Genomic DNA, 8,581 nt, shown 5'->3' with positions numbered 1-8,581 from the left:
TTCTAGTCGCAGTTTCGAACTTTGGCCCAAAGTCTCGTGTGTTCTAATGTTTCCAGGTCAAATGTCAATGAGGTTATCCTATGTTCTTACATGGCACAATAATGGGACAGAAGTATAACGAATTGTAACTCTTTTGAGAAACTCATGCTCATTTTCACCCACAGAGGGAGACACACCAGAAGATACCGCCAAACTGACGGAGGTGTCCGTTGTGGAGAGCTGGAATTTGAAATGGACAACAGGACAAATGCAAGCTTTACATGCGGAAGCACAGAGGCGATGTCCCGAGAGAACTTTACAGGGGAGCGTCAACGTATACCACGGTTAAAGCAAAACAGTCCCCTCGAGCCAGGTAGGACTCGAACCTACAATCGTCTGATACGAAGTCAGACGCGTTATCCATTACGCCACTGGCCCAAGAGACAAGCCTGCACTTGGCAGAATGTCGATATGTAATGCCATGGACTTTCACGGAATCAGAATTAAAAAGGTGAACAAGCACCGAAGATAATCACCAACATTGCTTCACTTCGAAGTTTCCAATTTTTGAAGCAGTGCCTTTCACTGGCAAAGGAGAAACATTTGTCCTCAGCTGCCTGCTTCAGGGTCGCCTCCTTCTCTGCTGGAAGTTTCCATCGTTTTATTCACAGTCACGACGCGATGTCATGAGCCACTCCAGTGAAAAAGTGTCATGGTGTCGTCCAAACAAGACCCTGCAGATACTCAGCGAGAGACCTCGCGTCATTTCGAGCTCAGGATGTGGAATTAGACGAGATGCGTGACACCTTTTATTGGCGCCGCCACTTCACTGCAAATTAGCGGCTCAAAACGAGCCGTTGTTGCATCAACTTGATTTGTACCTTCCTGTCGTGCTTTTGCTAAACAACATCAGATAGATCCCATCCGGCCCAGCTGACTTATCTATTTTCACACTCTGCAGTATGTTGTGGTTCTGTTCGCCGAGCTGGAAGTTTTTGTTGCAAACGTTTCGTCCCCTGGCTAGGGGGCATCATCAGTGCTTGGGAGCCTCCTGCGAAGCGCTTCTTTGATGTTTCGTCCAGTGTTTATAATGGTCTGTCCCTGCCGCTTCCGTTTGTCAGTTTCAGCTGTCCGCTGTAGTGGTTGGTATATTGGGTCCAGGTCGATGTGTTTGTTGATGGAGTTTGTGGATGAATGCCATGCCTCTAGGAATTCCCTGGCTGTTCTATATCTGGCTTGCCCTATGATAGTAGTGTTGTCCCAGTCGAATTCATGTTGCTTGTTGTCTGCGTGTGTGGCTACTAAGGATAGCTGGTCGTGTCGTTTCGTGGCTAGTTGATGTTCATGCATGCGGATTGTTAGCTGTCTTCCTGTTTGTCCTATATAGTGTTTTGTGCAGTCCTTGCATGGTATTTTGTACACTACATTAGTTTTGCTCATGTTGGGTATCGGGTCTTAAACTACTGAACTTGTGCCTCACAACACACTTCACATTCAACAACCAGAATTACGAACAAATCAACGGAACACCCATGGGATCACCAATCTCGGGACTCATAGCAGAGGCAGTTATGCAAAGGTGAGAACAAACAGTCCTACCACAAATTCAACCCAAACTCTGTGTCAGATATGTCGATGACACGTTCGTAATCTTTAAAAACACGGAAATAGAAAAAAACACACCGGATCATCAACGCCACACTCACAGGAATCCGATTCACGAGAGAAGAAGAAAAGGATAGCCAACTCCCATTCCGAGACGTGATGGTACAGAGAACACCGAACGGAGAATTCACTACAAGGGTATACTGAAAAGCCACACACACAGACGAAGTCCTAAACTATGAAAGTAACCACCCCAACACACACAAACGAAGCTGCATCAGGACACTATTCAAAAGGGCCACAACACACTGCAGTACACCAGAACTGCAAAAAGAAGAAGAGGAACACCTATACAAGGTTTTCGCCAAAAACGGAGACCCGCTCAACTTCATCAACAGATGCCTAAGAGAATGACCACGGAACGAGGACATAGCACAACCAAAAGGACTAGCCACACTACCATACATCAGGAACATCTCAGAACTGACAGCCAGACGACTGCGACCCCTAGGACTCATAACGGCACACAAACCAACAACCACGCACAGACAACAACTCACCAGAACGAAGGACCCGATACCCAACATGAGCAAAACTAATGTAGTGTACAAAATACCATGCAAGGACTGCACAAAACACTATATAGGACAAACAGGAAGACAGCTAACAATCCGCATACATGAACATCGACGAGCCACGAAACGACACAACCAGCTATCCTTAGTAGCCACACACGCAGGCAACCAGCAACATGAATTTGACTGGGACAACACTACTATCATAGGGCAAGCCAGACAGAGAACTGCCAGGGAATTCCTAGAGGCATGGCATTCATCCACAAACTCCATCAACAAACACATCGACCTGGACCCAATATACCAACCACTACAGCGGACAGCTGAAACTGACAACCGGAAGCGGCAGGGACAGACCACTATAAACACCGGAGGAAACATCAAAGAAGCGCTTCGCAGGAGGCTCCCTAGCACTGATGATGTCGCCTAGCCAGGGGACGAAACGTTTGCAACAATAATTTCCAGCTCGGCGAACAGAACCACAACAACGAGCACCCGAGCTACAAATCTTCGCACAAACTTTGAACTCTGCAGTATTTCGAATATCTCTTCCTTGTGAACCTCAATCTCTTCTAGTCTAGACGCAAGTATCTCTATACCTTCCTCGCCAACATTTTCATTTTCAATAGCGAATACTGTCGAAAAATATTTATTTAGTGCTTCCCCGATCTCCTCTGACTCCACACACAACTTCCCACTATTATCCTTGATTGTCCCAAATTTAACTCTCGTCATTCTTTCATTCCAAACATACCTATGGAAAGCCTTAGGGTTAACCCTGAACCTATCTGCCAACAACTTCACATGTCTCCTCCTGGCTCTTCTCTGCTCTCTTTATAGGTCTTTCCTGATATCGTTGGAACCCTCGAGCGCTCTAACTGAGTTTTCACATTTTATCCTAACATAAGACTTCTTGGTCTTCTTGACCAGGGATTCCACTTTCTGAGTAAACCACGGCTCACGCGTTCTATATCTTCCTCCCTGCCTGACAGGTACATACTTATCTAGGACACACAGGAGCTTTTCCTTGAATAAGCTCCACATTTTAATGTGCTCACCCCCTGCAGTTTCCTACCACATTCTACGCTTCCTAAATCTTACCTCGATACATCGTAATTTCCCTTCCACCAGCTGAACCTCTTGCTCCGTGGAGTACACCTATCCCTTTCAATCACGAAAGTAAACCTGAGAGAATTGTGATCGCTGTCTCCAAAGTGCTCACCTACTTCCGAATCTAAAACCTAGCCAGGCTCGTTACCCAGTACTAAATCGAAAGTGGCTTCGTCCCTTGAAGGCATGTCTGCATACTGAGTCAGGAGGCCCTCTTGCACACACTGGGCAAAAACTGACCCATCTATAGTACTCGTACTGTCGTGATCCCAGTCAATATTTGTATTTTTCTTGAGTGTTCCAGAGTTTTTCATTGTCCCAAAGTCCAGATGAAGTTTACATTCCTCACGAACGTGAGCGAGAATTCTTTCAATGTCTCAGATCAGTTCCTGTCCCAATAACATCAGAGTCAATGTCCCGTCCTCGACTCGGTCGGTAAGTTCACACTTCTTCATCCTCCTCTGATTCCATTTCCCAAAGAGTTTCTCAAGATTTCCAAAGCTGGAGCCTAAATTATATGGTTTGCTTCTTAAACATTTTTCCAACTGCCAACTGAAAATATTTTCACAGTATCTCTTCACAATCCTCTGGCTTGCACCATGTCCAGGGATGAGAAGTCCCGTTTGGTGGAGAGATTCCCGAGGCTGGTGAGTTTCACTTTGGAACAAAGTTGGTTAAGTGGCAATTTCCTGCGGTTGTTTGTAATGACCGGAGAGGGAGCGGTGGGGAATGAGCACTTTGACGAGCAGGAGGAAGTGTTGCCACTGACCCGAGTCAGAGAACAGAGGACATGGATTAAAGGAATCTAATGAAAAGCAGCACTTCTGCTTAGGACGTTCAATAAAAACTGCAGAAACCTGATGTGTCGAGCAGTGTATCTGGAAAGAGAAACAGAGATAATGATTTAAATATGGAACGATTCTGATGAAGAACTCGAGTTTCCCAAGTCTAATCAAATTACTGGCCTGGTTTGCAAAATAGGTTTTCGGAACTTTGAGCGAAAATTATTCCAGCAGGAAAGTATTCTTACGTAGTCAGCAGGATTCGAACCTACGTGGGAAAACCCCAATGGATTTTTACTCCATCGCCTTAACCACTCGGCCATGACTACAGACGGCGCAGGAGGGTTGAGAATTGACTAAATCAGCCGTGATCTCATTGAAAGCTCTTGCTGACTTGATGAGCTAAATGCTTCCATCTCCTTTCATACCTTTGCTGTCATTTGTAAGGTGCGAGACACCAATGTAAAAGAAGAAAAGCACAAAGGTAGGAAAAGATATTTGCAGCCAAACTGAGTCAAAATTATTTATTGAAAGGAAAATCACACTTGGTAATTTGCTAGATATCTTTGCGAACATGACCAGCAGAGGTAAGCAAGGGAGCTATTGATCTGAGTATTCTTGGACCTGAAGCAAACAAATAGTGACATATTCATTTCTTTTTCTGGCGAACGAAATGTTCTTTCCTGATGGTTACAATGAAAGAGATGGTTCCCAATAAAAGACAAACATTAAGTCGCATCTCGATATATTTCAATGTGACACGATTCATTTTCAGTCCCTAATTACCCCAGAGATGGACGGGGTGAGTTACTTTTCTTCACGCTTCAAATCCTCAGCGTGGAGGTACAAACATGAAACCGCTAGAGATGGAGTTCTTGCATTGGGAACCAGCGACACTGAAGGAACGATGTAAAAGTGAGGACTACAGATGCTGGAAACCTAATTTTAGATCAGAGTGATGCTGGAAAAGCACAGCAGGTCAGGCAGCAACAGTTTCTGTTGCCAGTCTTGCTGCGTTCCGCAAACAAGTTTCGTTTTTGGCTCAGATTTCCAGCTACTGCAGCTATTCGTTTTATGTTACCCTTCATAATGTTTTGGACAAAACCAAGGACCTTCCAGCATCGGAAAATCGGCAGAAGTACTGGTACACCGATACGTTTGCTGAACAATGCAACCATTCCATGAGCGGGAATACGATCCGGGCCACGGTGCTGAGAGTACCGAATCCTCACAAGTAAATCTTCACACGAACATTTTCGTTGCAGATTATTTTCAACTTGTCTTCGAAGATTTACAAAGTGGGGAACGGCCATTCCGCCCTTTGTGCATTGCGGCTAATCAGAGAGCCATCTATTCTCGTCGCAGTTTCCAACTTTGGCCCAAAGTTTGGTCATGGTGTCATGCAGAAACTCAGCGAGTTCACTCAGACATTTTTGTGTGTGCAGAAGGATTTGCCACATTTAAGGCAAATGCAATGGCATCCCGAATGGGTGTATAGACAGGAAGCGTTCGGAGAGATTAGGAACACATTTTGGCAAATATGGTTCAATTAATTTCGGTTATCTGTTCAGCAGGGACATGTTCGATAGTAGGGTATTTTTCCGTGCTCGGCTTTGTTGATGTGCTCCCGCAGCTGACACCAGTTTTAATGGACCATTTGCAAAAAAATGCACTCTGTTTGTTAGGCAGTAAGCGCGTTTGCCTTTATTTCTGGAGGGTGGATGGGACGAGTTGACCAAGCGATGAGGGTCTTTCCGGACTTTTGCTGCCAATGACCATTCGTTTGGCACCTTCCCAACTTTGCCATCAAAGAGTTTGGCTGAAGAATAATACCGCACGTATAATGTTACCCCCCTCAGCTCTCCAACGAATCCAGAAACTGACAACTCTTCATGTGGAACAGAAGCAAAACAGAAAGGGTGGACCATTGCCAGACACACCGAAGCATGCATGCTGCCTTTGTTGCAGTGCAAGCCGATTACGTCATGAACTGCTCAGAGAAACGGCAGCGAGACAATTCAGGACATACTGGAGATTTAGTGCATTGCCAAGTCACAGGAAGTGCTCAACAAACATAAAACAAAACAGAACAGCAATAATCCATGAAAAATGAAGTTTACCAATTGCACTCGTGATGAAATTAGGTCAACAATGCGCTGATGACTCCATCTGATCGAGAGGACCAATCACCAGCCCCCTTCAGCAGGACAGTAATGAATGAAATGCGAGAAATACAAAAAACATTTCTCATCGCGATTGCCAACCTTTTCGCCACTGCAACAACAAAAACGGCGAGCAGATACAATGCAGAATCTGGTTTCGTATCAGCAATGAAATAGTAATATCCATTCACTTTCAGTGAAAACGGTGAACAAAGGAAATTGTCTGAAATATAAATACCCAGCGCAGGCTGCTTGGTTCCCCGATTATACTGCTGCACAGACTTTCATATTTAAAGGTACCTTTACAGGAGAGTGTTTGTGGCTGTCCATATGACAATGGAAATTGTTGCCCTCGTTCTCACTGCCATTATTGATCGTGTTGGGTTTGGCATCCTCACCTTGCACGCGGGAGTTCAGTGTACAATTCTCTGCTGTGAAAAATCGGAGTGCTTTGGAGCAGAAAGATGCGAAGCTCGTCTGCTTCATGGAGATGTTGTTGGAATGTTTTGCGGTGCTGGGAAGTGGGATCCTCACAGTTCTGGGTAACATCCTCAGGGTTGCAGAGCCTGTTGTGAAGCCTACTGTCCTGTGGCGGTTGGAATTGATTTAGTTTCAGTGCCGCTGGGTCCAGTTGTTGGTGTTGCAGATTGGATCCTGATCAATGTGTCTATTGATGGAATCCATGGATGGGTGCCCTGCTTCTAGAAATTCTCTGGCTGCCTTCTGATTGCCATGTTCTATTACAGTTGTGCTGCTCTCGAGGATGCTTTCTGTCTGTACGTATAGCTACTCGGGACAGCTGGCCGTGCCAATTAGTGACGGCCACACAAACTCTTTGCCAAGAATATGTATCCCACAACTGCATTCCCAGATGTCTGGCACACTAAATTGTCAACTAGGATATGCCATAAAGCAATTGAAACACCATGCTTCCCTTTAATAAAATAAATTTCTGGAAATTGATAGCCAGACTCCTCTGAACACACGGATTTAGGACAGCACATAAACCAACAGCCTCGCTGAGGGAAAGCTCACCAGAAAACAATATCCAATGCCCATCTTGTGCAGGACAAATGTGGTTGTCAAGATTCCACGCAGGGACTGCACGAAACACTATATCGGAGAAACAGTCGGACAACTAGCGAGCTGCAATCATGAACTTCAGCCAGCCAGTATTCGCCATGGGCAGATGTTCTTGTAGTTGTATGTAGGGCATTGAGTGTTTCTGATTCAGGGGCTTGTACCGTCTGTAGCACTGGTTAATTCCTTATGTTGTAACTACTGTTAGAACATATGTAAAAATCGATTGCTCATTGAGATGTACATCCAAAATATTAGCCGAGAGAAGGAATTTGGTGGTTTTTCTGGTGCTGTTCCTGTCATGCCGTCTGGAACTGGACTTATTGTGTGCTTCCTGACGGTTCGGTGCATGCTTCCGTGATCGTATTCTGGGCAGAAACCTGCGTTTTAGCTTCGATAGCGTGCGTTTGCAAATCTGGTACACCTCCCTGTATTTTGTTATCTCTTATTGTGTGCAATTGCAACACGGCAAATTATTAATTTACATTGGAAGGTGACAAACGGAGGCGTGTGAAATGCCAAGGTATTAGTGACATTTATTAATTGGTTGCATATTACTTTGATTCAGGAGATAAGGATGTAAAACGTGTTTGTGTAGAAATGAGGACCAGTGAGGAAAGAAGTCATCCGCAGGTGTAGTTTACAAGTGCACTCGCAGTAACCACTCCGTACAAGAAACAAATACTACATGTGAGTGATAAAAGATGGCAATAGTTACGGGTGATCTTAGTTTCCAATCTCCCACTCACGGTTCAATGGTAAAAAAAAAGTTTGGATGACAATAATCAATAAATCATATCTGTCCCAGAGAACAACGCGAGCCATATTTTGGTCATCGATTAGTTTACAGCTGACTTAGTCTCTGTCTTTTCTTGGAAACCATCTCCTTTGTTGTGACCATCAGGAAAGATATTACTTTTGACATAAAGAAAATGAAGATTATGTCACTAATCTTTGTTTGTTTCATGCCCAAGTACAATCAGACGACCTTGATCAACTCTGCTAGTCATGCTAGCAAAGAAATCTGGAAACATGCCAAGTGTGATTTTTCGCTCAATAAATAATTTTGATTCAGTTTGACTGAAACCACCTCACCCTAAAGTTGTGCTTTTCTTCTTTTAAAATGGTGTCCGGTATCTTCCAAATGACGGCAAAGATATGAGAGCAGATGGAAGCAATTTAGCCGATCAAGTCTGCGACAACATTCAATGAGATCATGGCTGATTTGGTTAATTCTCAACACCCGTTTTTATCCTCATCTCCGTGATGCTCCATGTCTGTCTATCAC

The 8,581-nt window shown here is 44.5% G+C and overlaps 2 non-coding genes across 2 annotated transcripts; both read right to left on the bottom strand.

Moving 5' to 3' along the window:
• Nucleotides 1–344: 344 nt before the first annotated feature.
• trnar-ucg (transfer RNA arginine (anticodon UCG)) lies at nucleotides 345–417 on the bottom strand. Its single transcript has one exon. It is a non-coding gene; the product is annotated as a tRNA-Arg (tRNA).
• A 3,881-nt stretch (nucleotides 418–4,298) lies between these two features.
• trnas-aga (transfer RNA serine (anticodon AGA)) lies at nucleotides 4,299–4,380 on the bottom strand. Its single transcript has one exon. It is a non-coding gene; the product is annotated as a tRNA-Phe (tRNA).
• Between the last annotated feature and the right edge of the window lie 4,201 nt (nucleotides 4,381–8,581).

Source organism: Chiloscyllium plagiosum, unplaced genomic scaffold (genome assembly GCF_037043375.1).
Source record: "Chiloscyllium plagiosum isolate Xiang-an unplaced genomic scaffold, Cpla_swu_hap1 HiC_scaffold_39, whole genome shotgun sequence".
In the NCBI taxonomy this organism is placed as follows: domain Eukaryota; kingdom Metazoa; phylum Chordata; class Chondrichthyes; order Orectolobiformes; family Hemiscylliidae; genus Chiloscyllium; species Chiloscyllium plagiosum.
Note: the sequence above shows the minus strand (reverse complement) of the source record. Positions and strands in the feature narration are given on the sequence as shown.